The sequence below is a fragment of the Elephantulus edwardii genome, unplaced genomic scaffold, assembly GCF_000299155.1.
Source record: "Elephantulus edwardii isolate Elephantulus edwardi_28Jun2011 unplaced genomic scaffold, EleEdw1.0 scaffold00054, whole genome shotgun sequence".
Lineage (NCBI taxonomy): Eukaryota > Metazoa > Chordata > Mammalia > Macroscelidea > Macroscelididae > Elephantulus > Elephantulus edwardii.
Window position 1 is genome coordinate 5,726,738 of NW_006399804.1, and position 8,738 is coordinate 5,735,475.

The window sequence follows — 8,738 nt, forward strand, 5'->3', positions numbered from 1 at the left end:
ACAGATTTCCTGGAAAGGGTCAAACTGGGTGGCTCCTTGGAGGCAAAGATTCTGAGGCTCTGTCTAACATACTTTGGACATGTTGTAAGGAGAGACCGGTCCTTGGAGAGGGATATCATGCTTGGGAGGGTGGAGGGACAGCGCAGGAGGGGAAGGCCCACTATGAGGTGGATTGATTCAGTGACTGGGGTAATCGGGATGGGATTGTCAGAGACAGTGCGATTGGTACAGGATAGAGTTGAGTTTAGGGCTGTTGTACACCGGGTCTCTATGAGTCATAAGCGACTCGACAGCATATAACAACAACAACAACAACAACAACAACAATGACAACAACTTGTCTGAGATCATATTACCAAATGTTTGTTCCTGGTCAATATGTTTTCTTTTCACCCTGCGTGGAAAATTTTTGATGGACATAGATATTTAATCTTTAGATTAGAAGGTCCATTCACCAAGTTTATCCCCTTCAGATTGTATATTTATGGCTATATTGGGGAGTCTCTTTATACCATAGACTAGGGCTTCTAAGCTTTATCTCTTAGGAACCTTATGGTATGGGGCTTTACTCCCAGGTCTCTGATTCATCTTGAGTTGATTTTTGTGTATGGGGTGAGATGTGGATCCTGTTTTTGTTTTCTGCAGGTTGAAGTCCAGTTTTGCCAACACCATTTGTTGTAGAAGTTGTCATTTCCCCTCCTGATAGCTTTGATTTCCTTGTAAAATATCTGTTGACTATAGATAGCTGGGTCTATTTCTGGGTTCTTGATTCTTTTCCATTGGACTATGTGCCTGTCATTGTTCTAACAACTTTTGAAGTCTGAAATTGATCAAACATAAAATCAAGATACATGAATAATAATTGGCAAGTGAAATGCAGAAGTTGGAAACAAAGAAGAACTGATGGTTGAAAAATAAGATCTTGGTAACAGAAATTAGGTTGAAGATGGGATGATGGAATTTTGTATATAAATTATTTATTCATCAGAAAGATTTTTTTAAGAAATATAAACAGCAAGTATATACATGGACTCCACTTAATGGACTACACAGTCATCAGACTGATTACCTTTGTGGAAAGAGTCAATGGAGAAGCTCAATAACAGCAGTCAAAAGGAGGCCAGAGGCTTACAGTGATCATCAATTTTTCTTGTACAAGTTCTAAGTGAAGCTGAAGAACAATAGAAACTGTTCCACAAGAACCACAACCTTGAGTCTATCCCATTTGAATTTAAAGGCCATCTCCAGGAAAGATTTGTTGTTTTGAGCACTAATAATCAAAGACCAGAGAGTTGTGAGATTACATTAATGGCATCATACACAAAGAAAGAAAAGGATTACAAACAAAGACAGGAAAAGACAAAAATGAATGTCAGGAAACTCAAAAACATTAGAACATAAAGCAGCCAAAATAAAGAGAAAAAATATAAAAAGCTGAAGCAAGATAATTAAACAGAAGATTTCAAAGGGCAGCTCCAGCCAATACAAAACAAAGTATTACAATGAAATGTGCAAAGACCTGGAGTTAGAAAATGAAAAAAGAACACACTTGGCATTTCACAAGCCTGAAAGAATTGAAGATCAAATTCAAGCCTCAAGTTGCAATATCTGAGGACTCTTTGGACAAAATCTTTTAAAGACCCTGAAGCATCAAAAGAAGAAGGAAGGAATACACAGAGTCATGGTACTAGGGAGAATACGTGTTAGCACCCCAATTTGATCCCACCTTATTCTGTAGAAGATTGCAAGTCTACTAATCCTACTCTGTGATCAGTGTGTTGTTTGGTGCTGTTGAATAGTAAGTAAACACATCTAACATTGTAAAACTGTCCCATCGAGTTTTCTCAGTTGTCTATTTTACAGAAACAAATCAGCAGGTCTTTTTCTGATAGAATAGAAAGGTAGGCTCAAACTGCCAATCTTTGCATTAACAGTGGAGTATTTGATCTTGGTGCCACTAGGGCTCCCTTATCAGTGTAAAGAATTCAAGTCTGTCCCCAGGTTTTCCCAGGGTAGGGTCAGAGAAAGAGATGAAGATACTCATCAACATGGACTGACACAGTGACTGCAGCAGTGAGCCTGTGCAAAACAGTGACTATGAAGATGGCACAAGATCAGGCAATGTTTAGCTCTGTTGTTCACAAGATTGCTATAATTTGTAGTCAGCTCAGTGGCACCTAAGGACAAATTTTCCCACAGTCTGAGATTAGAGGGTGCCTAGTGTAAAGTGCCCATTACTTCCAGTCACAGGGATCTGCTGTCCACCTGTCACCACCCCCAAACACGCCCTACTCACATTCTCAAGTCTCTCAATATCCTGAAGGGGTGGAGTGGTACTGCCTAGATTACTGAGACTCTGAAGAGCACCTCTAATCCCCTTACATAGCTTTTGTGCAATTAAATTCACATGGTGTACATAGATGAAACTATAGATGAAATAACTGTTATATAACAGTCTTGACCTGAATTTTAAAGACACAGGATTGCTGATTACTCATACTATCCATGCATTTTGTTTGTGTCTTCACATTAAATAGGACAGTTTTCCCATAGAGAGCTGGCTGATGTCACGAAACTAACTTTCAGCAAAGAATTTTGTTTTTCATTTATGAATTTAAGCTTTTTCTGTTTTAGCTTTCATATTCACATTTTAAGTAGGTCAAAATAGTGGTGTTTTAAAATGTGAGAAAATAGAACCCAAGGACTAATCTGAAGTAAGAAATAGACTTGTTATCATCATTCTTCATTTATTCATCACATATGAATTGAAGACCCAGAAAATTCTGGGCACAAGATAAATAGAACATTCTCTTTGCCCTTGAGGAGCTCACAATTTAGTGGTGAAGATTTTCAATATGGTATGACATGTTCTAAAACAAGACTAGATGCAGAGATGAAGAATGAATCTACAAACATTTATGGGTGGGAAGACGAGGAGAATATAGAGTATTGAGTCTTGTCAGAACCAGACAAAGTAATCCTGAAGTAAGAATACTTAAATTAAAAAACAACAACAACAACAACAACAAACGAACCCAAGCTTTATAAGGTCCTTGTTAGGAGCCAGAGCTGGCTCTGACTCATGAAGATGCTACAAAGAGCGGAACGAAACACTGCCTGGTCCTGGCCCAACTCTACAATTGCTGCTGTGCTTGGGCTTATGGTTGCAGTCATTGGGTCAATGCTTTAATCCTCTTTATGTACTGTCTTCCTTTATTACAACTCTACTCTACCAAGCTTGACATCCTTCTTCAGAGACTAGCTTCTTCTCCTGAGAGATCTCAAGTATGGTAAGCAAAATCTTACCATCCTCATTTTTAAGGACTATTCTGGCTGCACTTTTCCCAAGGGAAGTCTGTCTGATATTTTGTTGGTTTATGAAATGAGCACAATTAAGTGTCCTAGAATTCCCATTCTTCTCAATGTTATCAATAATTTGAGAATTGTTGATGAATTAGAGAAAGTACAATTAGGGTGCTCCTTAGAGGCAAGGATGGTGAAGCTTCATCTCACATTATTTTGGGCATGTTTTTAGAAGGGGCTAATCCTTGGAAAAGGACACTATGCTTGAGAAAGTGAAGGGTCAGAAAAAGAAAGAAAGATTCGGAGCAAGATGGATTGACCCAGTAATTGGAACAATGGGCTCGACTATATCAAAGATGATGAGGATGGCACAGGACAGGATAGGGTGCAGATGCATTGTTCACACGGTTGCTATGAGTTGTGGTTGCCTGGGTGGTGCTACCAACAACAAATCATTCAATATAGACTCATTTTGATTATTACCTTAAGAACATTCACAAAGACCTTATCTGAGCATACGGGATTGTAGGTCGACATGAACATTAAGGAAAATACAATTCAACACACATATGTTCTATCTACAAAGTACCTTTCCCCCCCTCTCTCGGATGTTCTTCTATTTCTCTTAGCACTATACCTTGGATATCTCTTTATCTTAGAGTGAATAATTTTATAATCATGAGGGGGAAAATGGGGTGGGGGGAAGAAAATGCACAGCAATGAGTTAAAAAAGGTAAATAGCCTCATGATATACTTCATTTTAGTTATTAGTTCAGTTCTTAATGGCAGAAAACATGATCTAGTCCTGTAAGGCAGTCTATCAAAAAGCGCCAAAATGGCTGCATCTATGCTAAGTGAGTTGTTACTAGACTTGTTTTTCTAGTTTCTTGCCTTAGAGAATAGCTCTGGGGCAAACTGACCCTTCCCCTACTGGATTTTAGCCATGCTTACAGAACTAGATAAAGATCAAGCAGGTGATGGTGGTTTTTCTTAAGCTATGCATCTTGGCACCAGCAGCCAGGAAATCAAAAAACGTATTGTGATAGCAAAGTCTGCTGTTAGGGACCTCTCTAAAGTACTCAAGAGCAACGGTGTCTCTTTGGAGATGAAGGTGCGCCTGATACAGGCCATGGTCTTTGCAATCACTTGTTATGCATCAGAGAGTTGGACAATAACTAGCGAGGACAGAAGGAGAATTGATGCCTTTGAGCTGTGGTGCTGGAGAAGAGTATTGAATGTACCATGGACTGCCAAGAAAACAGATTCATTCTAGAGAGGGTTAAACCAGGCTACTCCTTGGAGGCGAGGATTCTGGGACTTTGTCTGACATACTTTGGACATGTTGTAAGGAGAGACAGGTCTTTAGAGAGGGACATCATGCTGGGCAGAGTAGAGGGACAGCACAGGAGGTGAAGACCCTCTATGAGGGGAATTGATTCAGTGACTGGGGTAATCAGGATGGGTGTGTCAGAGGCAATGAGATTGGCACAGGACAGAGCGGAGTTTAGGGCTGTTGTACATAGGGTCGCTATGAGTCGCAAACGACTCGACGGCACATAACAACAACAACAACAACAACAACAACAACAACAACAATGCATTCCATCAGTCTATGGTATCTCTAATCTATGATTGGAGGTTGTTTGTGTAAGGGTATAAAATGTTAATTCCTCTACCCTCAGTGGACTATCTTCTGATCCAGTCCACGGCTGTAGGTTCTTCGCAGTACAGCTTCTCTATCAATTAAGTTTTCCTTTGCTAAAAGTTTTCCTTTGCTTTGCTTTCCTTTCCTTCTGGGTTAGTTTTTCAGTCTGTCTTCAACCACTAATATTGAGGGAGTTTCCTCCTGGGGAGGTGACCCCAAAAAGCCCCTTCAAAATAAGCTTGATTAATTAATTATAAGCTTTTCTCTTTATTAGATAAATATCACTTCTGTCTGCTCCCTATTCCTTTTTCTAAATTACTCCCCCTCTTCCTATTTCCTAAAAGTGAGCTCAGATGGAGGCTAAGAACCATGATCTTGAGGGATCCATTGCTTGTTGGTATTCACATCTCCTGGGATCCACTGAGGTAACCCCTGTCAGACTTTGGTCTCTTCCTTCAGACCTCAGGCTCTGAATCATTCTCCACCCCATTTCCTTCCAGACCTGTCTTCTTCTTGACACCCAGGTTTCCCAAAGAGGACCCCAGGGAGTTTAGACTGCCCCTGGGCTCTTGCACCTGGGACTTCAGTCAGTGTGACTCCCTTGTTTGTACTTCTCCAAAAGGAATCCTCACTGAGTCTCCCAGGACAAACCTGGGCATTGAGGTCTTGCTTGAATCTGATCCAAAAGGTCTCCACACCAAATTACAGGAAAACTCTGCTGCTCTTCAAAATGCTAAGAAAATCCAGCTACACCAAACTTTGGTTCTTTTTCTTGTGGAGAGCAACTGACAAAGCACATTTTTATCCCTGATTATTACTTAAGGATAAGCTTTGTGCTAAAACTCTTAAGGTTAGTTTGCTTAAACATTACTTTTTTATCTTAAAACTCTCTTTCAAGCAAGTCTTGTCATCCAAGACAATTAGTGAAAGTTAAGTTAAAAAGGGAAAAATCCTGTGTCAAATGGTCATACTTTAAGAATCTTTTCAAGCCTGTTTTTCTAATTTCTCTCCAAGAAAGAATTATCAAACTGAATTCCTTCCAATACCGAATTGGGGTGCCTATTTCAAACTATGCTGTTGCTGTTATGTAACCCTAAGCTGGCTGACTCATCGTGGGCCTACGTACAGCACTGCCGTATCTGGTGCCTTCCCCACAGTCTCTCCTATATCACTACTGGAGAAGATGATCCTCAACAAGACGGACTGACACAGTGACTATAGCCTTGGGTTCGAGTGGGTTCAAGATGGTGAGGATGGCACAGGATGGGTAAGTTTCAGATCCATTGCTTATAGGATTGCTATGGGTCACAGTTGACTCGACAGTATATGACAACAACAAGCACCTGTAGTATTTCCTTTCAGTAACTTTTAACTCTGTTAAGAGATTTCCAGTGCCGTGAGAGTGGTTCCTGCATGACCTTTTAGAGGGTAGTCATGTCAAAAGGGCACTTTTAGATGAGGTGAGAAGAATCTCTGAAGGCCTTGCCACAGTCCAAGCACTGGTAGGGCCTCTCCAGGTGCTTGGTAAGGGCAGATGCTGAAGGCCTTCCCACAGTCCTTGCACCAGTATGGCCAACTCCCCAATGTGCATCTGTCTTTGTTTAGGTGGGAGGAGTGGCTGAAGGATTTCCCACACTCCTGCATGGCTAGGGCCACCCTCAGTGTGCGTCCCTCTGTGTGAGCTGAAGAGAGAGGAGTTCCTGAAGGTTTTCCTCCGTGCCTAGCACGAGAAGGGCTTCTCTCCGCTGTCCCTCTCTGCACGTGGTGGCAAAGGACTGAGGAATTCCTGAAAGATTGTCATCACTGCTTTCTTGGGGATGGCCTCTCTGCACCATGAGTTCTCTTGTGCCTGGTGAGCACTGTGTACTGCTTGAAGGCTTTGCCGCACTCGTTACAGGTGAAAGGCCTTTCCGCACTGTGTGTCCATCTGTGCGAGGTGAAGTTGGACGAGCTGATAGGGTACAGGTAGCCCCCAGAGAGGCAGACTGAAGAGACATCTTTTGGCAAACTTCTAGCTGGTGATATTAAAGTTTCTCAAGTGGGGAAATTCCCAGAATCAAATGGGAATGAGGACACCCTCCCACAAAACCTTTTGGGTCCCAGGAATAGCCAGACACAGACGTAAAGGGAAATAGAGAACTGAGACGAAAAGAAACAGCCACTATGGATGCTGTCCACCCTATAACATGAAAACATGGGAAAAGAGAAGACCCACAGTCCCCAGAAGAAAAGTAAAGATTAGTGAATGAGTTAGTTCAATGTTTTCGCACTGTTGATGCAGGACCGAGCCATAGCCAACCCTCTCTTGTCTAGTTTTCAGAGGCAATAAGTCATGCTGGAAGACACTGCCCATCTTTCTCCCTTAAAGTAGCTTGTTGATGGAACTTTAAGCATTTGAATCCACCATGTAGCTCTCTACCCTCTAGGCCAGCAGAGTTCCCTCCCAAAAGCTGGAGGAACCCATAAGAGCACAAGTTGCCTTTTGAAACATGACTGGCATTGAGGAGCCCCTGGGCCTAGTGACCAAAGCTGTGCAGGAAGTGACGCATGGAATCGCATGAAGACATGGAATGGATGGTGATGCCGGCAGAAAGAGCTCTAGTTCGGATGCTTCACACGACAGTATGAAAACTCAAAGGTTACACCAAAGCCTTGATCAGGAACTGAAGGAGGCACACAACAAGCTGGAATTCCTCTTCTAACAGGTCATAAAGATCAAGGAGGAGTTTCTCCGGACACAGATCACAGGAGATAGGCAATCCCGACCGACCCTGTGGAGCCATCCGTCTCCCGGCTTGTCCTTGTGAACGCTTCCTTTCTGTGACCAGCAGAAGTATATGTTAGTAGTGAAAAACGTAGCAAGATGGAAAGACTCAGTGACTTGAACATGTCAGAGCCATGTGTTGAAAGGTTCCACTGCCCTGGCACATTAACCAATGTGTTTCCTTCCAGACCTATGTTAATTACTCCTTTACAGACATATAGTTTTATATATGCAAAGTCACGAGTTCACAGCATTTGCCTTTCAAGGTTCAAATTTTTTTCTTCCCTAGCTTCCCTACGATAATTTGTTTCCATGGTGTTTCATGATGAACATAGCGTTATTTTAGACCCTAAAAAAAAAAAAAAAAAAGGGCACGTTTGTGACGACTAAGAACCTCTCCGGGAGATGGCCATCTTTATGGCCACAGCACATATTGCTGAATCCCGCATGCTCGTAGCTATCTGGATCATTTGTGCATGTTACGGACAAGTCCCAGAAAGTCCTTCTGGCAACAGCCATCTTGAAAGAACGACTGTGCATGTGCCTAATTACCCTATTCCATGCCACCTGGGCTACTCCTAGATGACCTGCCCCCCTTACATGAAGAAACATAGCAATTGTTTCCTTTTATTAAGAGTTAAAAGGTTAACTCTTAAAACTCCAATCTCCTAGATAAACACATATTGTTTCTCACTTCCAGAACTTTTAAAAGGATCTTGTCCTCTGTTCGATGAGTCATGAGTTCAATGAACATTGCCTCCTCCCTCTGTGTCTCCCTTTGCAAAGTACTTCACTAATAAACCTTTTTTTCCCCCACATAGAAAAGCATGGACTCTTGTTTTGCTGTTCATACTTAAGAGGAAGAACAACACGAATTTAAGGAGTGTACTAGTGACATTTCCTTGGCAACAATATTTAGGGAGTAGTCCAACTGCAGTAGCAAGAAACAGAGTATGTTAACTAAAAACTAATGAGGAAAATAAAGCAAAAGTTGGGGGGCTGGCATGGTAGATGGTGCTGTTAGAG